We start from the raw sequence: 23501 nt of genomic DNA on the forward strand, positions 1-23501 counted from the left end.
CTCCCATCTAGCGGTAAAATTGTATATGACTACCAACTGAATATTACTTTCTAGCCCCTCCCATTCCGAGGGCGTTTTAACTCCTAAGGTGGCCGGCAGTCGCGAGTAATCTCCCCCTCACATTCGTCACGGTGCCACTGAGCGTAAAAGCGCAAAAGGTGAAGCTTGAATTTCCAGGTATGTCCCTCTCTGGCTAATGTATTTTCAAGATGGAGGCGTAACATGGCTTCCGCCATTCGAGCGACTCGCTCGTATGTATTCTGAATGGCAGATTCTACGCTTATGAGAATACTTGATTAGTTGGTGGAAGTAAATACACATGAATGAGCACATATAATTTTTGCGAAGAATCAACTTAAAAAATTACACAGTGTAGCTTTAAGTTACAAGATTTGTTGAAACCAGATTTTAACAACGTCCTGAAACTGACCATATCAAGGTCGTGATGATAGCAATTCAAGATGAGGCAAGTGAAAAGTCAATATATCAATAGTAGAGACCCCCAACCTTGCACAGTCTGAAACAGATCACGGGCCCTCCTTGCATTCCTCAGCCAAACATAAAATACATCCTCACTAACTTACGTCATCTTAAAATGCAGTAAGTGGGCTTAGGCATGAGGACCATGTGTGCATTGTCCATCCGTTTATCCTACACGTTCACGCCATCCCAGAATGCTCCAGATATTGGACATGCATTGTGCATACCCAGCACTGACCCCAGTAAACCTACCAGGCCCTGTGGAGTAATGCATATACCAAATTTTCTCAGAACAGGAATGTTATATATCCCTCTTTCTTTATTACTGCTCTTGCTGTTTAGTTTTCTGATTTGCAGAAAAAGTCCCTCAGGATCTACCTTAATCAGAGTAGATGCCCCGCTGTCGTTGCCTATGACTTTTCACATTGTTAGTTAGGCTCTAATTTTGACAGGCACGAGTCAAGACTTGTAACCGAATGTTCTTTGGGGCTACTAGCTCTAATAACAAGTGTAATTGCAGTGTATGAAATCGCAAAACAGCATTTGAACCCAGGTCACAGCTGTCTGTGGTTATGTATCATTCATAAGTTGCACTGGGACTATTACTTGGAACTGCAGCTGAGAGAAAATAATGGAGTTTGTATCAGGGCCACCCGGCCACACCAAAGCAAATAGTGAAATGCAGGTGGGGCACTCGGTTTCTGAGATTAATAAGACTTGAGGTATAGTGCAATTGAAGTGCAACACTGCATTTGTTGGGATGGTCCATACCCAGTTTCTCTGCTAAAGGGTAACTATTAGTGAAACATCTGAAGGGCTCTGGGAATGGGGATCACAGCCTGTAATGCTTTTGGAAGGGTTCCCGTCTGTGACTTCGGTGTTGTGAGACTTCCTGTTTGAAATGGCAGCTGATGAAACTGCACTCGAAGACACATTCATATGGTGTTCAATTCCCATTCAAAGCACAATAAATACATTTGGGCATATTCTGTGAGCAAAACTTCATAACTTATATTATGATGAATTTTTCAACGTTTCAGCCTCTCACAGAAGAAAAAAATAATAATCTAAAAGAGTCGGATAAGCCATTTACTCTCAACATGAGCTTCTAGTCCCAAAAATATTCCGTTTAAATATCACAAAACTAAAACGCTGTTGTGTACTTTTTTCCTTTGGACGTCAGGTGAAATCTGTACATTTATCGGTTGGTTTTCTGTCAAACTTGCTGTGGCAGGTACATCACAGCTGAGTGACATCATAAACAGGTTCATCTCTGGGAAAACTTTTCTAAGAATTAGTCAAATGTAAAATCCTACAATTGTATATAATAACATCATGGCTCATGGATCAAACTGGTCCAGTAAGAGCTGGGAACATTTAATCGTCTCCCATGCCTCTTTTACAGCCATAATACACTTTGTCATTGTCATGGCCTTAAGTTCATTTCTGAAAACTCCTCCCTTGGATGCCTCATATGAGGAGATTATTTATTCACTTGTGGAGTTAAAAAATAATATTTATAATGTAAATAGTATTAATACATATTATAAATATATAATTTAAACATATAAATTGCTTATAATATATTTTTTCTATTAATCCTATACACAAAATAACTTTTTTATACTAATTTAAATGTGTATTCAATGTAAAATTTGTTGAACGAACTTAAAAGTATTCATATAAATACAAACCTTTTACACTCAATTAACTAAATATTCAACATAAACTTTAAAGTAAAACTGCAAGAAAAAGCCACTTTTCTCAAATAGATTGGAAAAGCGGAGTATCTTTAACAGAAGTTAAGCAAATATGCAAAAATGTGATCATATTCACACTAAACTCATCATGGATCCAATGAGTTGCATGAAATTGCTTCAAAGTGAATCATACACCTTTTTTTTTTTTTTTCAGTGTAGTGTTCATTTAAACACCTCTTATTTAGAATCCCCTTACTCTGTCCCCTGGAATTTACACTGAATGAGGATAATCTACACCAGCCTGTTGTCATCATGTCCCTATTGTCCTCAAAGCTTCAGATCTCTGGAAGCCTCCCAGATTGTGACCTCTGGTCTTTTGACTCAGAGCTCAGACACAAGCTACAACAACAGCCTGTTTCCCCTCATTAGGGTCTGTGTTCAACCAAACCAACCTACCAATCAGTCTGTAATTAGCATGTTGTGACATCATTGTTCCGGATCCTTCCACCAGTATGGGAATATAAAAGGCTGAGAGGGTGATCGTAATGGGGGATCAGAGGCGTGCTTGTAACAGCTGTCTGTTAGGGTAACATGAGACAAGTATACCATGAAGGAGAGCTTGCCAACGCAGATGCTAATAAAAGGTTTTCCTCCTAAATCTTCTGCTATGTCCTGGAGTTGACAGACATTTTCGTTAAAAATGAGGGGAGATTTTTAGGCTAATAAAGCCTTTTGTGCAATGAATCCAGCTAGAATCAATCCCAATTATGCAAGAAAAAGTAGTTCAATCATAATGACATGCTGGTACTTTGATAAAACAACACCACAAAATGATGCTTCAGTGCATTGCAATTGAACAAATGTGCATTTCGTTTAGCAGCACACCTCCGGCGCACACAAAAGTCCTTTGTGTATCTGGTCACTTTCAACGCATGTTGTCCTGTGGCTAATTGGTTCATCTAAGGGTCAAATCACATCCTGCTGCAATCAATGTGTTTTAAACATGCACCTCAGATAAAAATGTATAGAACTGTTTTTTTCAATGCAGTAAAGACCACACACATTCTCATTGACATAGTAAATGAGCACAAACAGTCAGCACTTCACTCATTGTCTTTCAGGCATGGATTGCATCTCCATGGTGTCTATGACATACTCAAATGAGCTAAAATACACATGCAGCTACAGTTGTTTTGCATGAACTGAAAGGACAGCTTTTGTTCTCATCAGTTACTCTCAGTCTTTCACTTTTCACATGAATCGTCTCAAAAATTACATGTACTTGCATGATACAGTAATCATTTGTTAACAATGGGGAGAATTCACTAAACTAAGCCTCTTTTTGTAGGCAGTATTTCAGGGCAAAAGTCTGCGTCTTATTCACTAACCATCAACAATCCAGTTTTTAAAGTCATCATGAAATGGATCGTCTTTTCTTCCCTACAAATACAATCTTAAAATAAAGGTTCTTTATTGGCATGAATGGTTCCATGAAACCTTTCCATTGCACAAAAGGTTCTATATAATGGTAAAGAGTTCTTCAGATTATTTAAATAGTCTTCACATTAAAAAAAAAAAAACTGCTCACAGAAAAGTTCACCAAAATTGTTCTTCTAAAGTCCAACAGGACTAGACTGAGTTGGTCTGGACTTTATTTAAAAGAGCTTGTCTGTAAAATGCTAAAAACAAAGCTGAGGAATCTAGGGGGAACAACATGCAACTGAGAGCAAGAACTGACTGAAAGAATAATGCGTAAATAATAGTGTGGCATGACTGTATATTAAAAAACGAACTCAAATTTATGCTTAAAATGCTTAAAAAAACACTTCACCACGTCCCTTAATACATTTCTTGAAATCAAATCTAACGCTGCACTAGACATTTCCTGCCGTCTGTAGTTAGTGGAGAGAGGTGTTGTCTGGAAGTCGTCTGGACCGTCCTCACCTCACACATACACACTTCCTGTGTCAAGAGTCTGATGAGAAAAACACAAGCAGCCCTGTTCTGCAGTCCAGCCAGCTATGAGCTCAAGAACAGAGAATGAGGAATGGAGGGAGAAAGAGAAATACAGGTCATAAACAAATGAGGGTGAAAGGAAAGAGAGAGTAGAAACATGGGAAGGCCATTTTAAGACAGACTTATTCATGTAGGTGCGTACTGTAGGTGTACCAATAAAACAAAAAACTTTGCAATGGCACATCTGTAGAGGAAATGATAGAAAGAAAGTATTGTTTCATAAATGTAAATGTTCACTCTTGTTCAAAGTTGTGGGGTCAAATTTTTTTAAAGAAATTGATACTTTAATTTAGCATTAAACTGGCCAAGTAACATTTATAATATTACAGAATATTTTGATTTCAAATAAATGCTGGTCTTTTGAACTTTCTAATCGTCAAATAATCGTTAAACATTTTGTAATAGTATTTTACATTTTAAAATATATTCAAATATATTCAAATAGAATATTGCACCAATATTTCACAATATTACTGTTTTTACTGTATGTTTGACCAAATAAATGCAGCCTTGAGACTTCTTTAAAAAATGTATCAGGTTACGCATGCAACCATGGTTCCCTGAGAAGGGGAACAAGACACTGCATCCTAAAACACTATGGGGAACCAGCACCAGCGTGACTGGTGTCTGATTATGTTGTCGGGATAATTACGGTTTGTGTGGCTACGCAGACACGACAAAAAATGTCTGTATTATACATTTTTAAGGCCAGACAACTTTAGAGTTGATTTGTAAAGAAGGACTACACGCCTGCGCACATATATATTCAAACGGGCTTACCTTTGGACTGAACACGTAATGTGCATGTGCGCAACTAAATAATGACTATCATTAGCCATTGGCTAATAAATTCTTAGATTTTTCTCGCCAGTGTGTGTGTTAGAGGCTAAGTATAAGTTTAGCATAGTATATTTTCACCCGCTGAACACTCTGACTGAGCGCTTGAGAGTTTCGCTCTCTGTCATGCGATCTGTACTATTTCAATTCAGCTCAATAGATGCGCAACGTAGCTGTATTTGACGTACCGTCACTTTGCTGAGGGCGCTGTGTTTCTCACACACATGCAAAGAGGGAGAGAGAGCGAGAGACCATGCAGAATTAACGCACTACATGTAAACAACATTCTTTGTTGTATTTTCCTGTCAGTCAAAATAATGACAGTTCATTTAAGAACAAGCTGAAGTTATGCAGGTTTCTCCGAGTGCTAATGCGGAACTAATGCGCAAACGGCAATCTCATTCTCATCCCTGTTTTGATTTCAGCAAATCAGTTCGAGCGAATGCTGACAACGTGATTAACATTCATGAACACTGCAGCTCATCAATCCTTAGTGTGTTGTATATTGGTCGTAGAATTAGTAGAAGAATTAATATATTTTAATAATAATTACTATTATCTATTACTATTATCTTTTTTTTTTTTTACAGAAACACTGAATGACCAACAATATCTTAAGCACCACCACCAGTCCTAAGTTCAGTTAAAATGACAAATATGCATTCATGCATGGTTACCAAGTTTTAGTTCTAATTACTAAAGTTCTATCATTAAATAGTGCTTGATTATCATAATATCATAATATAATGCTTGATTGACTGATGTTAAGAGTGTACGTTCAGATATTTAAAAAGATGTGCCATTTTACGAAGATAAACTGATTTGGGTTAATTATATAAATATATATGCCTGGGAGATCTGGTTCAACCCCTAGACAACCCAGGGGACTTGAAGTCAGCATCTTGTGAGGCCAGCACCTTGTGAGGCCAGCACTTCGCAGGGCGTGGAGGACCCCGAGTAGGGCTGTCGCGGTAAAGGATTTTCCCTTGCGGTAATTTTGAGTGGCTCAATAGCGCGATATGCGGTTTTACCGCATTTATTAATTTATTTTGATTTATTTATATTCATTTGTTGCTATTTAAATAAGTGTCACAATGTGGTCAGCATGCACAAAAACGAGTACATTTTCAGTAACCAATAAACCGAAACTAAACAGCGTCTCTGCGCATTGAAAGCCTGTCACTCAGCGCGCAGTTGTTACGGCAACGGACTGTCTTTGAGTGAGTCATTAAACCATTCATTCAACAACATGTTCAAAAACGCTGATTGATTCATTAAAAGATTAATTATTTTTAACTTTGAGCTCCACTTTTCAAGGCTCAGCTGACCAGCAATGCGTCGCATGGGTAACGCTGAAGCTTCATAGAGACAAATGGCATTGATTCAATGCGTGACTCGCTGAGTTTTGTTTCCCGCGACCGCGAGTTCCTCGCGCTGTGGATGCTGACCAGCGCTGTCGGCCTGTCGCTGATGCCATTCATGGTAAATACCCTTTATTTTAAACGTTAAAAGGATGACAGGACAAATATTTAACTTTCCTTGGACACGGCAATCTTTTCACGTATATGACTTGACCTCAAAGACAGACGCAGGTAATCGCACGCGCTCAGTCGATCTCTCTCATTCACTGTCTGTTTAGGCTTAAGTGCAAATCCACGAAGCCCCTGTACAAATCACCATGATAAAACCATGATCACCACGTCTTATTATCATTATTAACTTATTTAACATTCAATACACATGCACGAAGTTCAAAACAAGAAGGGTAACATTATAGCCTTATGAAAAAGAAAACGGTTGCTGCGGTTACTTGAATTCCTTTGCGGTTGGCTTGTCAGTAGCGCGGTACTGCAATATTGCGGTTATCGCGACAGCCCTAACCCCGAGGAGTGTACCAATCCAAGTTAGCCCCATGCTGTCTGGGGATCACCCCAAACTCTCTTCTGGGAGCAGAGGACCTGCTTACAGAACCACGAAGGCTGAGGCCAAGGCTTCAACCAAGCTATCGATCTCTGGAGTATATGAGTAAACTGCCTGCTTAGGGGACCCCGAGTGGGGGAGTCAGTTTCTACTTCACTGCTTACACAAGGGAGTCACCTGCTTAAGAACCCAAGATAGGGGGAGGCAGCTAGGCTGAATATCAGAATATGCTGAAGTTTGCATTCTAGGGGAGCTGCCTATTAAAGAAAGGCAGTTTCACCTAGTTAAATTAAGGAGCTTCCTGCTTAGGGGGACCCCAATTATGGGGGAGGCAGCTACAATTTCATTACAACAAGGGAGCCACCTGCTTATAGGACCCCATATCAGGGGGAGGCAGCTACGACCTTGAAACTTTAGCATATCTCAGCCACCTACTAAAGAGACACAACTAAAGGGAAGGCGGCTAAACCTAGGTAGATGAAGGAGCTTTCCTGTTTAGCAGGGACCCCAAGACTGGGGGAGGAAACTACTACTTTATATCATAAAGGAGCTGCCTGCTTAAAGGGACCCACACAGAGGTGGATGCAGCTCACCATACCTCAGAGATCACGAGAGCTCGAAAGCTAGGACAAGGACCTTACTTAAAGCCCATAATGGGGAAGGTGCTATTCATTCTACCAGTCAAGGGCTTGGACAAGCCCACAGCTTGGAAACACAAAGAGGCTTCCTACTTACTGAACCCAACACTAGAGGGAGGAAACTACCACCTTTTTGATATTAGGGAGCTACTACAAGAGATGTAAGGGAGCTGTCTACTTATGGGAACCACTATCAGAGTGAGACAGCTTCAACCTATTACGCCTGCTTAGAGACCCAACCTCTGGGGTGGAAGCCGCAGAGGTTGGGTACTCAATATCTCTGATACCGAGGCACACACTTCCTGAAACGCTTGGCTGGGTGTTACTTCATAGAAATCTCCTTAACACGTATGCAAACAAACAGATCCTGAAGACAAAAGAAATTGATGACGTGCACTACAGCTGCCCTTTTATACTCACTGGTAGTGACGTCTCGGACTGTCGTCGGCCAATGACATTGTCGCATTTCAAACATGTGCTTCAGACACCAGTCATGCTGGAGGTGTTCCCCATAGTGTCCTAGGACACAGTGCAGTTTCCATTTAAAAGGGAACCCCAAACTTTTGAATGGTAGTGTATCTGGTAGTGTATCAGATATGTCTGAGATTTTCCTGTTAGTTTTCGATCTCATTAAGTGGTCAACAACTCAATTCATGTGCTCTGATCCTCATAAAGAGTGATAAGAGATGGCCGTTAAAGATATTACTCTTTATTGATTACTCATTCTCCCATGAGTCTACATGCACAGACATGACCACTGGTATTTATATAGTTACCGCAAAGACAGGATTGGTTTGTGACATCTCACGAGAACCTGAACAACCACATCCAAGATGAAATGAGCACAGAAATATGAACTGAATATGGCATATTTGTATCAGTGTTAATTTTGACAGCAAATTTTGATTTAGTTTTAGTCATTGTCTTTAACTAACTACAATGCCATTTAGTTTCAGTCATATTTTAGTCATCTGAATTGTTTTAGTTTTAGTCGATTAAAATCGAATGGGTTTAGTTAAATTGTAATGCATTACTTTAGAATCTCTCTAAAATTTCTAAACCAATTACATACTCCTGGAGAAAATTAAATAAAACCACTTCTCCTAAAGTAGAACACAGTCTTCTTTTCAATTAATGATATATGCATTCTTTATAACAACTGGCATACATCATTCTTTATTCTTTCAAGCACACATATTTATTTGTATAAATTAAATATAATGAATCCTTATTAAAGCTTACCAACTCATGTCCCGCCAGGTAGAGCACGTTACAATTCAAATGTTCACATCTACCACAAACGCAGGACATCAGTTCTGACTGGATCTCTTCCCAAATCGTCCCTACCTAAAATTTTCGTGTAGTTTTTATTCGTTGCCGAAAATGTCAATAGATTTTCGTCATAGTTTTTGTCATTCAACATTTTTATTTAGTCATCGTCTAGCTTTCATCTGTGAAAAAACATTTCTTTGACGAAAATAATGACGAAAATGATTCTTCAACAAAATTAACACTGCTTTGCATCATTTCACCAAATATCCAAGTGAAAAGAAAAATGTTGTCTTTAACATCCTGACTACATCTGTTTTCTGAAACAGATGTTGATAAACACTCAAACCAAATCTACTTGGATGTCCACCTTGCCTAAGATGGCCACATTCCATCTGTAGTGCGTAAAGCTGGAAAACATCTGTGCAGAGGAGCATTCAGCAAATTCGATGGCTCAAGAGAAAAGAGGGACCGAGGGAGTTTTACCTACCTGGTTGTGAAACCAACTGGCAGACAGGAAACAGTTTTCTCCTAAAAACAGTATGAAAAGTGTCAAGTGTCATCTGTGGCATATTTTACAGTTCCAGAAAACCCCTTAGACCCCTTAGTCTGAACTTACTAAATGACTAATAGTTCCTTGCCAGTTCAGCTTGTCTACAAATCTGGCTTTTTGGCTGTACTATATGGCTCACTAATATTCCAAGGCCTGTTTAAAAACGATCATAAATTCAAAGCAGACACGTAAAACCAACAGGTCCAAACATCACTACACTGAAATCACTAGTAGAAATGGCAGCTGGTATTATTTGCATATGTAAAAAATAAAAACGTTTAATGCTCATTATCAGCAGATAGGACCAGGTTTTTACTCAGTTCAGGTGTCCTGAAAACTGGCTATTGAAATCAAAGCAGACAAAGCAGCCCTGTTCATAACAGCAATATGGAGGAAAAGGGTTTGCCCAAGCTTGCAGATAGTTGGCCTGAGGCATTCAGTGTGCAACAACATGATGTGCATTTGCTTGAGTGCTGAACCACAGATTACAGTTTAATATATCCGAATTTGATGAAAATTGATATTTTGTACCAAATACGGCATGAAAAAAGTCACTACAAAGTAGGACGAATGGGAACAGAGCAAAAGAATAGCACTGCTTCTGAGAAAATGGCTCAGGATCATTACGGTCATTGAAGGATCAGACAGAGGCCTGGCAGACCTATACCATTCTGGATGGTGGGCTTTCTCAAAAACTTTGCAGAAAGTACTAAACAACTTGAGCACATTGCCATCTGGCACAGCAACCTTGTCATACTGAATACAGTGTGCCAAGTGCTATTTATTTGAGTGTATTTTGGTCTGGAACAGGCAAATAGCTCAGAACTCTAAAATGAGTTCAATAGCCAAGAGACCTGAAATGTAGACTAAAACTCAGGGACATGAGTCAAATGAAGATGTATATTAATAATAATAGTAACTATTGAATTAAATTTGTATGTAGTCTAAGTGAGGCATCTTAGTGAGAATGTAATTAATGCTGCTTTTTGTTGTTCAGAGGATCAGTCCCCTGGTTGCCAATTCTGCGCTAATAGCAACTGTTTGAAGAGCAGAAGAGGAATGAATGCGTCTGGGTTTCCTGAGAGAGAGCAACTGGCAGAATACAAAAGGATGGAGTAGAAGAGTTGACAATAAAGAGCGAAGGAGAGAGGAGGGAGGATGGGAAAATGAAAAGAAGTATGGGGTACTGAATTTAATAGGATGGGGGATGGGAAAAGAAAACAGACTGAGGTGGTTGGCATGCAAATGTGATATATGGTTGCAAAATTAAATGTTGTGCAAGCATGAGAGAAAGGGAGAAAGACTTGTATCTTGTACATCAAGCATTGTGAAGTAATAGTGCAGAATCAGATGCCAGTTACATGTCACAATGAAAGGTAAATGAAAGAAATGAAAGAAACTCTGGAATTAGAACTGGGTGTTTCTGTTCTGCCAAACAGCTAAACAAATATGACATACTGAAATAAATTAGTTGCAGTTACAAGCACACCCACCAAAAAAAAAAAAAAAAAAAAAATTACTTGAGCAGTGGGCATGAGATGTATAAAAAAAAGAAAATCTTTGGTTCTGATGTTAAAACTTAGACATGCTCACAGTGATTGCCATTAAAACACTGGTGAATGCGTTTAAATGCAGAGAGAAAACCAAGGCACTGGCAACAATCTGTGTTCACTGGGTGTAATTAATGATGTTTGCCAGAAATAGTAGACTGTTTAAGGCATTTACATGACTTTACATGTTTTCTGATTAAGCATATACTTGGTGTAAGTTTTTCAATGTAAATGCACTTATTGTTTGGCTTTACACTTATATGTGTACATATGAAACGTGGCATTATGAAGCATTTCAACAACCTGTGAAGTGGAAACTAACAATATACCTTAGGTCCAAAGATTTTACACACTAGCTGATGCAGTCAGGCTTTTAGCCATGGAAATCTGATTGTTTTGCAATTAAGTAAAAAGACCGTGACTAACAAGTAAAACTGTTCGGCGAAAACTTGATTATGTACAGTTGTGAGTCAACAGGTGTGTCCAGGTCTGTGATTCCAACTAGCATGATAAAGCCTGAACAAACACAGAAACAGGAACAATACATATAGTGTTTCAGCCTTGATTAAAGCTTAATTTACTCAAGTAATACTGTGTAATATGAACCCTACTATGTAACACCAATCGACGAACAGGAACTGTAGCAGCCATTCATAGGTAACCTTATAGGTTTGCTGCGATATAAATAGCTATACACTGAAATCAAGCTGTGCAATCCTGACTCATACATCCAGTCTGTTTAAGTGAGGCAGGAACGTTTCATTCTATTCTTCTCTTAAATGGGTTCTATTATTTCTACACAACCTTCATCTGTGCAGGAAGTCCTTTGAGATGATGGATTTTTTCATTAATGCATCATGGCCTAAAAGGTTACTATGACTCTTATCAGAATCACAGGAACTGACTTCCTATTTTTCCATCAACAATGCTGCTATTACCCTTTAAAGGAAATCTACTGCTGACCCTCAAAGTCTGAAACTCTGTAACCTTTCCAAGCTGTTGTTATGTATTGTAGAGCAGCTTTAAGCTCAATTCATTGGTCATAATTTGATGGCCGTAATCATTTATGTAATGACCGCTGAAGCTGAGCTGGGAAAAACGACTATAATTATATATAATGTTTCATTATTTCAAATGCTTTTCTCAGACAATTACACTGAACCATTTCAATCCTCCCATTTCGTCTTTCTCCTTCTCAGTAAGGGATGAGGACAATGGGCTCAAACGAAACATCAGGGACATCATCACAAACATTTGCATTCATGCATTTGGCAGACTCTTTACTCTAACCAAGACTCTAACCAAAGCAAAAGTACAATTTGTCACTTCATGCACTCCCTGGGATTTGAACTCATGCTAAAGCCATTCTCAACTGCTTGAGCTACAGGAATACAACAGAAATAGCAGGATTAATTGTCATATACTACATCATGCCCATTATTTACTTCTGTAAGCTATTGTTACTCTTTGAGGGTTTGTTCACGGTTTCAGATACACTAAATTTCACAGTATTTGAGTTGTAGTCCAAGAGGGTAGACTTGAGAACATATTTTCTGCAAGATGTCTGCACTGTTTTGAAAATTTAAAGCCAAAGTAAACTCATTACAACTATGTAGCTTTCTTCAAAACTTTTCTGACAAGTCTGCAACCTTCGGTTCTGAAGTCACTAACTGGACACGGTGAGTTTAGCCACTGGCCTCCACAACAAACTACTCCTCTGGGACAATTCTGGCATTTCCTGCATCTGTCCCACACAGCTACTGGAACACAGACCCTCGCTCATATACACAAAGTCTGGTATCCCTCAAGCAAATAACAACAACGGATAAACATTCTTCATTTTGTTTTGTTTTTTTCCTCACTCTAACTCCCTATAGATTCTTGTAAGAGAGGTGTCACAGACCACAGAACACAGACCCTCGCTCATATACACAAAGTCTGGTATCCCTCAAACAAATAACAGCAACTTGAGGAGGTAATTGGCACATGAGCGATAACAGTGAGATAACATACTGTACATATTTTCAGTGCAACATATATGATTCTTAACAAATCACAAACTTACCACAAATTTTGATCTTATCTAAGATCTTCCTTTTTTTGTAGAACTGCATATTCTGTAGAAGTTTATCAATTAATCACAACCTCCTCATGTACTATTCTCTGAGTTGTCTTGTACCTTTCCCACCATTACTCTTCCAATTTTCCTGATTCATTAGTTACTCATATGTAGGGATGGGACGATTACCGGTTTCACTATAAACCACGATAAAATGTACTGACGGTTAGTATTATCGTTTAAAATGTAATTATCATTAAAACCGTATTTGACTATCGCGATTTTAATAACTCACTGTAAATCCTGTCCAGCCAGCAACAGGGACATATTGAATTGAGATTAATGTTCGATAATTGCACGATGCACGATAATTTTGGTCACTATAATCGTGATATGAAATTTTCATACCGTGCCATCCCTACTCATATGTCATGATAGAACTACACCCAAATCCAAAAAGAGAGAAAGAAAGAAAGCCACAAATACTACATCTGTTATTTTATTATCAATAGCCGCGTTGCCATTACCCTTCAAATTGCGCAAATTGAAATTGCGAATTGAAAATACGCCCAATGGAAAAACGTCAATTTCGCAAAAACTCCCATTTATCGCAAAAAAGTTTTTACGCTCGCATGAGGTGGTTTTTCAGGCAATTCGAAAAAGGAATATTTCGCAAAACTGCAATGGAAGGTTTTTGCGCATTTACAGGTCACCTGACGTAGATGACGCGGTGTGTTTTGACAGAATACGAGAGAGTCCTTTATTAAATTCATAAAAGACAAAATAATTACAGGAATAATGGATTCTAAACCTCTAATAAATGCCACAATCAAGACCTCGAAGCAGATATGAGGGAGAAACACCCAGAAACAACTCATATGTGCCACTCACAAGTATAATAAGGGTCGTTCCTTACCATTAATGCTTGGAAAACACACATACGTCTCCTTCGATTAATAATAATGGCTAGTGCAGTGGCTGGGATTAGTACATAAACCTACCAACGTCCGTTGCCATGGTTTATGGATTTACTTATCGCGAGAAGAAGTTTTAGTCGCATAACATCAGTTAATGGAAACGCCGTCATTTCGCAATAGTTTTTTGTCGACATTTAGAAAAAAATAATAATAAAATCGCAAACGTTTTGCGCAAATCTGTAATGGAAACGCGCCTAATGAAAACTGTGAAGTATGAATTTGAACCGCATGAGATTTTCAGGGCAACTCTTATGACGTCATAATGTATCAGGACCATAATGACTTCTTCTCCAATAGAAATAGTAAAGTTTAATTGCAGCCAGTTAACAGTTCAATTGGCACCTATACATTAACAGCCTAAACAATGGAATACAAGACCTGCGTTGTTTGACTTACTGTATGCAGCAGCTGTTGGAACCATTTAAAAACATTCCACATTTGAAATTTCAATAGCACTTGATACACAGTCTGATGATTCAAGCTAACAGACACCTGCCAACCACAAAGGTTGGAATCAAAACACCAGCTTTATTGGAATTGTACCGAACCTGCAATGGAGAGGTGCCAGTTCTAGGGTACCCAGTCATCTGTATCCTACCTCTAAAACAACCACTGACAATGTTGTACTGCTTGTAGATTAAGCCCTATCTTTTGTATTTCGTCTTAGTATAATCTCCAATAATACACTTAAACTGGCAAAACTTCATGCTCTTTCAGGTTATGTGAGGTGACGGATGACATAACATCAGCTTACGCTGGATCTATGGCTGTGTTTGAGCTGTTCTCATTACTTTGTGGGAGTCTTTAGGTATGCAGGCTGTTTGTTGATTTATTCTGCCCTGTGTAAGTTTCCAATCTGAGGTGATTAAAGGCCTCTGGCAGAGCCAATCTTGTGTTGTGTAAACCCAAAACACCACAAACGTTCCTATTTTCACCTCATATTACACCACCAGCACAAGAGGAATGTTTATCCTCTACCAATCTCAAGATAAAATGAAGGTCTTAGTTTTGTCAGTGCAAATAATATGAAGAAATATAATTTATTAGAGTAGACTAAAGCTACATTAAAAAGGCTCAAATGTGTCCCAACTGGTATTCGGTATTCACTGCAATGGACTCCTTTTCTCCATTTGTTTTGTGCTAGTTAAAGCCAGAACTTCAAAGCAATGGAGAGGAAACCTGCAAACAGCGTGAGTTCCACATACACACATTTTGTTGAATTCACTTTTCTGTTGAGCACAGATATAACAGGCTCAGTTGTTAAAAGCACACACTAGTTTGAGCTGCAAACAACATGACCTCCTTAGGTAAAAGGCTACTGTGAGTCATTAAGGGGCGTGATAAAGACCTCCCTGTAAACGCACACCTCAATCTGCACCATGTCATTCACCACCTTGGAGGAGTGTGTCTAATTTGGGACACAAACTAAAGGCACCATTATTGAAGAATGTAAATGTTTACACAATAGAACATCAGTGCTTAAATCTTTGGCAAGAATACACTACTGTTCAAAGGTACTATTCTATTCATTAAAGAATATTAATCAGCACAACTGCTTTCAACATTTATAATGAGAAATGATTATTGAGCACTAGATCAGCATATTAGAATGATTTCTGAAGGATCATGTGACATTGAAGACTGTAGAAATCAGCTTTGCATCACAGGAATAAAGTACATTTTAAAATATATTTACATAGAAATCTTTTTTTTAATTGTAATATTTCACAATATTACTGTTTTACTGTATTTTACATTTCAAATAAGTGCAATCTTGCTGAGCATAGGAGACTTCTTTCAAAAAATAATATAAAAGAAATCTTACTGACCCCAAACTTTTGAACAGCAGTGTCTGTCTATTTTCAAAAAAGTTTTTTTTTTCACTTCCTGTATTGGTGGATAAAGATAGGAATGAAATTTGAGAACATCATAAATGCTCAGAACCTTGTCTCTATGGTCAGAGCAAATGCATTTAACATGTAGGAAAAGAAATGGAAAAATCTTTCAACTAGACAAGATTGGCCAAAAAATTACATGAAAGCACAATGAAAAGAGGCATATGCGCCATGCTCATTTGCCAAAACTTTTGGCAAGCACAAAACTTGAAAGTTGAGCATGGAAAGGCTTGCACATGATTCTATTATTGATCTTCAAGGTTCAAGAAATAACCAAAAAAATCTCAACTGGAAGTCATTTCAACGTCTTCAAAAGAAAGCAGATTTTTGGAGACTTCTGAGAGTACCCAGATATCCAACTGCAACAAAAGTTAATTTTCCTGGACAAGTTAATAGCTCACAGCTCCGCCAGCAACCACGAGCCATCTGTGTGGGACTAAAACCCAACATACAACAAACAGCATTGTTTGAGGCTTTTGACCCAGCCTTGCAGCTTAGAGGAAAACCATTACCATTTTCCCATTGAGTTCAACAGCCACCTACACAAGGGCCAGGCATTTCCCAAGAAACAACACAGATTGTCAACATGATTTGAGGTTTAGTTAATGATCCAAGAGGTGACTGAATTAAGTGTAAAACCATCTACTCATGCTTCTCAATCTGAAATCCATATTTATTCCATATAAGCAGTACTGAAGTTCAAGGTGGTACCTTCCAAGTTTATAGTAGAATGACTAGATCCTAAGTCACAGTTTGAGCTGACTCAGTTGACTGAGCTGAGCCAATGCTGACAGAGACATGAAGTGTCTGAACATTGCTGTCTGCCATGAGGGTGAAGAACAGAAAGTAATATGGCATATGCTTCAAGACATCCTTGTAAATAAACAACCCTTCAGGCTGTTTCCAAAGACACTCATTCAGCATCTCTGCATTACAGGAGTGTAATGTAAACAATAATTGGTACATTCGAGGTGGCAGTTTAGGGATTAGGAAACATTTACAAAACATTTCACACTACTGCAACACTGATAATTGACACGAGGAACATCAGCCAAAGACGTGGCCTAATTGTTAGAGAGTCAGACAGGTAACCAGAAAGTTGCGGGTTCAATTCTCAATACAGGCAGGAAAAGACTGAGGTGCCCTTGAGCAAGTACCTAACCCCCAATCGCTCCCTGGGCGCCACAGCAAAAATGGCTGTCCACTGCTCCGGGTGTGTGTGTGTCCACGGTTTGCAGTGTGTGTGAGTGTTCACTACTCACTACTCCTAAAGTGTGTGCACTAACTTGAATGGGTTAAATGCAGAGGACAAATTCCAATGGGTTACCATATTTGGCCTTCACATGTCATTTTCATTTCATTTTTCATTTCAACAACCTGGAGCTTCCAAGATCAACTTACATCCTCAGCATACTTGGGAAAACCCCATGGGTCTTTTAAAGCAAAGTTTAAAGTAAATCAATGAAGCACTTACTTGGGACAAAGTCAACACTAAAACATCTCTTAATTTACTGCTCAATCGCGTAATTACTAATTTGCCACCATAAAACATTTATGGTGGTTGGGTTACCACAGGAAACTAAATAACCCCACTAAGATAATGCTATAAAAGTATTTAAACAAAAGGAAGATCAATGTGACTTATTTATCTAAGGACTTTTTTTTCCATCTGAAAATATATTTATCTGTCTGTTATGCCTATATTGTCATTTTTGAATGACAAACTTTTTGGACACCCTTGTGATAAAATGGACTTTGCTCAAAAATGAACAGACAAATGTTGTTAGCCTACATTAGACCTTCTTTGCCAGTGGATAAAACTATACAAGCACCATAACATCTGATTTCAATTATGTCAGATTGGCCTAGTTGCATGAAACACAACAACATAGTGTGAAATTAAAACAAATGGTGATGCGGATCAAGTCACATCAAAGTATGCAGAAGATATTTTAAACTACACAGGAAACTACTCTTTTCTACTCTTTTAATAACTAAGCTATGTCAAACATAATTGTTACTTTATTAATTCATCAATTCATTTTGTACATATAAGGCATTACTGCAGAGAAACGTCTCTCAACCCATCCAACAGCAACGCTTATTCTCAAAATGTTATCTTTGTCTTTCACAGTACTATAAACATTTAAAGTGCACAGAGAACAGGAACGTACTGGGAAAGTAGAGTAACTTTACAAATAATTACAAAGAAATAGCAGGTAACACCATGAATAAAACGACATTTTGAAGTAGACAGACTGAAATAGTATTTTTGGTCGTTCTTCTTTTCTTCAAAAAATATTTTTTATGGTCCTGCAGACAACTAATTTGATGTGAGGTTTTTGACATGAAAAATCCCAATTGTTTTGTGCATAGTTGTCACTTATTATTACACTACTTTATCAAAACCACCAGCAGAGGTCAATTAAGGTTACCATGCTAGTACTGAATAGTGGTCTTGTTGTGAACATGCTCAGCAGATGTTTAATCGGTGGTAACATAAGAACACTGCACCTTGAGGCTCTTAAATCATGCATAAACCTGTGCTCCAACACAACAGCATGGAGATGGAAGCACCTGAACTCTGTGTTCCTTCTTTGTTTGCAGGTGAGTTCCTTTAAAAACATCACAGATTAACTTTATCACCATTGAAAGACGTGTGTGCATCGTTCAAACCATGCAACGTATTTTAACATGTTAACAGTTGCATTTTTGGTCTCTGAAAATGTTAAAGGACAGTGACTGAATCTCTCTTTGTCTGAATGGGGGCGCGGGGGGGGGGGGGGGGGGGTTGTGTGTGAAACCACCTTCAAGATTCAAATGTCACAACTGTGGCTTTTCATTATAACCTCCTACAACATTCATTAGAAAGAATTCTGCCACGCCTTCAGAGTTTCCAATCAAATTCAGTCCACTCACATCCCTCAGGAGTTGTCTCTGCCTGCATAAGGCTTAGGATGATAAAATCACATTGAGCTCAATAAATCCCTGTCAATATAAGAACAATATGTTATGGCTTACAACCCAAAAAATTAGTTATGAAATGTGTGCTTCTTAAAAAGCAGATAATCGCATTGTCGTTTATCTTATATAATTTCTTGTACTGCAGGGCACTCTACAAATGATGAGAACAACAATAAAAAACATTTCACAGAATCAGTTCTTCTTACTGCATTAGTTTTCAATACATTGACCAAACATGACTCATGTAAGATCTTGGGAATCTCTACACACCCATCCACAGCAAACACTACAGCTGCTACATGCTACAAGGAAAGAAAGGACCGTTTGAAAACATTTACTTCTGAAGAACTACTGAGTGGCATGTGAAAATACTGGCAGGTATAACTCTGATCATAAGACCGATAAGAACGAAGAATCAGTCATGGTTAGTACCTATAGGAGATTTTTCTGAGAATTGCAATTTTCCAAGTGGAGCCTTCCACCAGACCAGTTAGTTTGGCTGCATTTTATCACTAGAAAAGATTTCTCCCATAAGCAGCTTTATGCAATATTTTGTCCTCATTTCCTTCTGCAGAACACAAAAGAAGATATTTTGTAGAACGATTTTGACTCATACAATTAAATTCAATGGGGTCCAAAAGAACACTAGACCCAAATTCCTTTCCTGTTATGAAAATATTCTTATTGAAACAGGAAGTCAATACTCTACAGTTCAGTAAGTAAGTCTGGAATCAGTAAGATTATAAATGTTTTTGAAAAAAGTATTTTATGCTCACCAATTTTACTTGATTAAACTTTTAACATTTACTTAATTTAAAAATACAGTAAAAACAGTACAATTGTAAAAAATATAATTATTACAACTTCAAATAACTGTTTTTAATATATGTCAAAATGTAATTTATTCCTGTGATGGTAAAGCAGAATTTTCAGCATCATTACTCCAGTCTTCAGTGTCACGCGATCCTTCAGAAATCACTGATTTGGTGCTTAAGAAACATTTATTATTATCAATGTTGACGGATGGGTTGTTTAGTATTTTTGTGGAAGCTGTGATAGATTTTCAGAATTCTTTGATGAATAGAAAGTTCAAAATAACAGCATTTATTTGTAATAGAAATCTTTTGTAGAATTATAGTTGTCTTTACTGTCACTTTTGATCAATGTGCTTAGAAAGTATATGAACTAACAATCCCTAAACTCCCATTTTGATTTAATTGGAAATTACATTTTTGATTTCAAAAAATGTTTTGTAAATAAGCAAATGAGCAAAACCCTGTATACGATGACAGAAGCTATTCCTTATTCTAGTGAGCTCAAAGTGCATCTGAACAGCTCAATAAGCCAATGATGCCAATTGTTCAGAGCACAAAAGTACACAGAGATAACTGTGGTGGAGAAGTGTACATTTCCATTTTGCTAAATAAAGGCACAGGGCTTGATTCTCTGCTAATGTTTAGCATTTTCTTATGGGCTTTTTTTTCTTACTTGAGTTACTTGACATGTCAAAGTGACATGTGTGAAATACAAAGTCGACAAACCCTCTCCATCACTGTTGCGGCTGTCAGCAAACAGAACCAGGCAGTACATGAATGGGCCTGACAGGCTTGTAAAGCCTGAAGCGTCAGTGACTGTTTCTGAGCATGTTTCCACGGTGATTAAGCATGTGGAAAAACAGAATGGGTGCTGCCTGGATCATTTAGGCAGCCACTGCCAGGGCATTTGCAGGAATTAGCCTGAGCCTGCTGAAATACAGTAGAGACAATGACACTGCTGAAATAACAAACATTGCCAAGAACTGACACAGAGGAAAGACAGTGCAGGGCTTTTGAACTGTCAGATAAGGAGTTGATAAAGTTTGATCAAATGTATATCCAAGGAAGCTGTTACATGTAGATATATATTTGAAATACCTGTAATTACTGTCACCTTTGCAATGTGTTAGCGCCTTAGATTAGAAGCCAAAAAATGATGACATCATAGTCGAGTGAGCGGCAAATGGGAACAGGCAATTAAATTCTCTAAATGAATGAGCACATATGTATTCAGTTTCAAAAAAGGGTGTCTCTAATCATGTGGGTGTCCACTTAAGTGCAAACCACCCTGCAAACTACTACTCTCCGCAGAGGCCTGAAGCTGAGGCAGAATATAACTTCATGACATCATGGTAGAAAGTCACAAATAAAAGGGGCTGGTTTGGTTCTTACATCATTCAACCCAAAATGCACACACGCACATGCATGCACATAATGAGGAACCAGAAAAAAAACCTTTGAATCATTTTATAGGCCAATAAATGGCTCATTTTTCTAGAATACCACAGCTAGCTTTTTTAGGGGTCCAAAAACAAACTGCTGGGAACCCTATTGTTTTCATTAGGATTAATATTTTACATTTTCTGCCTTAAAACTAAATATACAGAATAACCCGTAAATAGTAGAAACATGACATTTAGAACACTAAAGGAAAAACTACAGAGCAAAAAAATATACCACCATTTATTTCTGCCAAGGAAACTTTTCCACCATATTGGATTTCTACGGAAGAGAAAGAGGGCCAAGCAATAATAAAAAATAAAGCCATCTCGATATTAAAGTCATTATAATGCAAGATTAAACTCGCAGTTTTTCGAGAAAAAAAAACTTGAAATACAATATTGAGATTCAACTCATTAAATTTCGAGAATAAAGTCATCATAAATATAAATTGAGAAAAAAAAACTCTAAATGAAATGTCAAGAATAAACTCATACTTCGAGTTTTGAGAATAAACACACATTTGATCAGTCAGTGTCATGTTCATTGCATACTGATAGAGGACATGACAGAGTTGGATCATATTTTAGTCTTTCTTTCAATAACAAAGAAACATCTTATTGCTAAATATAACTTAATAATAATTAGCATACAAACTTTAAAGAGTATTTTAAAAAGAAAAAAGAAAACAGAAAACAGTCCAATTTGCGACATGTACATGAACATGAAGCAACCAGTGAACAAATGCAAGGTTATCGCTGGCTTCTGCTACGCTGTGGTTTCCCACATTATTAATCTTGTTGATCCTCAAGGTGTGGAATATCGAGGAACGAGACGCCTGAGAAGCAGTGGCGGAACTAGACTTTTATATATGGGGTGGCCAAGGCTACTTTAGGGGGTCCATAGACTGTGAAAGAATATCACGTGTAATACTTATTTGTTTTCGTTGTTTTGACCCATGTAACATAGTATTCTAATTAATAAGCAACCAAAATTGTAGATACCAGTGAAATACCACAGCAAAAACTACAAGCCTAAGTAATATAAATTCAAAACATTATAGAATACAAGTGAACAGTTGAACAGTGAACAGCTCAGTAATACAGTGGAGCTAACCAGGTCTGTAAAGGGTTCATTCTTGGACCATTTAGAAACTTTTGATACAGTACAGCACTATTGCAGCGCACGTGGTATACAAAGTCATCAATAATCAACAAGGTATACACGCATTAAGTCAAAATTCTCTCACTCCACCCTCAGAAAGGGTGTTGATAAATGTCAAGATTTACCGACATAGATCTCAAAAGCTTCTGGAAATTCTCAAAACATAATGTTTATTCTCAGTAATTTATTTAGCATTTTTTCAAAATTGTGTTTTTTTTTCTCAAAGTATAATGAGTTTATTCTCGACATTTTAATTTCAATTATTTTCTCGAAATACTTTATTCTCAAAATTTGATGAGTTTATTCTCAATTATTCTATTTTCGACTTTTTTTTTCTTGAAATGTATTGTGTATTTCGAAAAACTGTGAGTTTAATCTCGCATTATAATGACTTTAATCTTGAGATGGTTTTATTTTCTAATATTGCTTGGCCCTAATCCTCTTCCATAGATTTTTGAACAACAACAAAAAAATTACTTTTGCAAACTAGGTTTTTTTGACAGTCAGTACTCCAGATTTTGCATATGTGTATTCTTGAGTGTCGATATAATCATCGAAGTATGTTAAACTTTGAATTCTAGGCTACATCATGAAAAATGTAGGGCACAGCCCATTATACTAAAACAGCCATAATAGAGTGCTGCAGGGATGACGTATTCTTCGTAGGCCGAAACCCAGAAATGAGTTAGCATTTTAGCACTTCCGGTTCCATTGCCTTGAAGTCAATAGGATTTTTGAACGGGTTTTTGGTTAAATGCCTGAAATAAGGTTTGTGGTTAAGATATACCTCTACGACGTAAAATACATCAGTACCCTGTGATTTTTTAAAGCTTTTACTTATCTTGTAAAAGGCGGTTGCTAACAAGTGGCTAAATGGGACTACAGAGGTTGATGGAAACATTAAATGTTACCAGCCGAAAAGGTAAACTCATCTTCTCACTAGTCCGCTTTCACAACCTCACTGTGTTTAAAATCACACCCTTGCAAACAATTATAACTTTCAGTTATAGACTGAAAGCATTGTCGGATCCTTAGTGATGGTGAAATTTAAGTCATGCGACTGCATTGTAGTTCATTTACACTTAACTTTTTACTTCTGCCGATTTTATTTAGGCTTCAAAATTCATAAAAGTTGTGTTCATTTGTGAAGATTATCATGATGAAAAAACAAAACTTGTATCCTATTGGGTTTGTGTCGAGGGTAATGCTAACACCTGGGTTGGC

At 37.6% G+C, this 23501-nt stretch overlaps 1 protein-coding gene across 2 annotated transcripts in view; it reads right to left on the reverse strand.

Annotated features, from left to right (window-relative positions):
- The window catches only part of LOC311294389 (uncharacterized protein), a 43379-nt gene that overhangs the window by 18522 nt on the left and 1356 nt on the right, over window positions 1-23501 (reverse strand). The window lies entirely within an intron of this gene.

Source organism: Rutilus rutilus, assembly GCF_951802725.1.
Source record: "Rutilus rutilus genome assembly, chromosome: 7".
NCBI classification, from domain to species: domain Eukaryota; kingdom Metazoa; phylum Chordata; class Actinopteri; order Cypriniformes; family Leuciscidae; genus Rutilus; species Rutilus rutilus.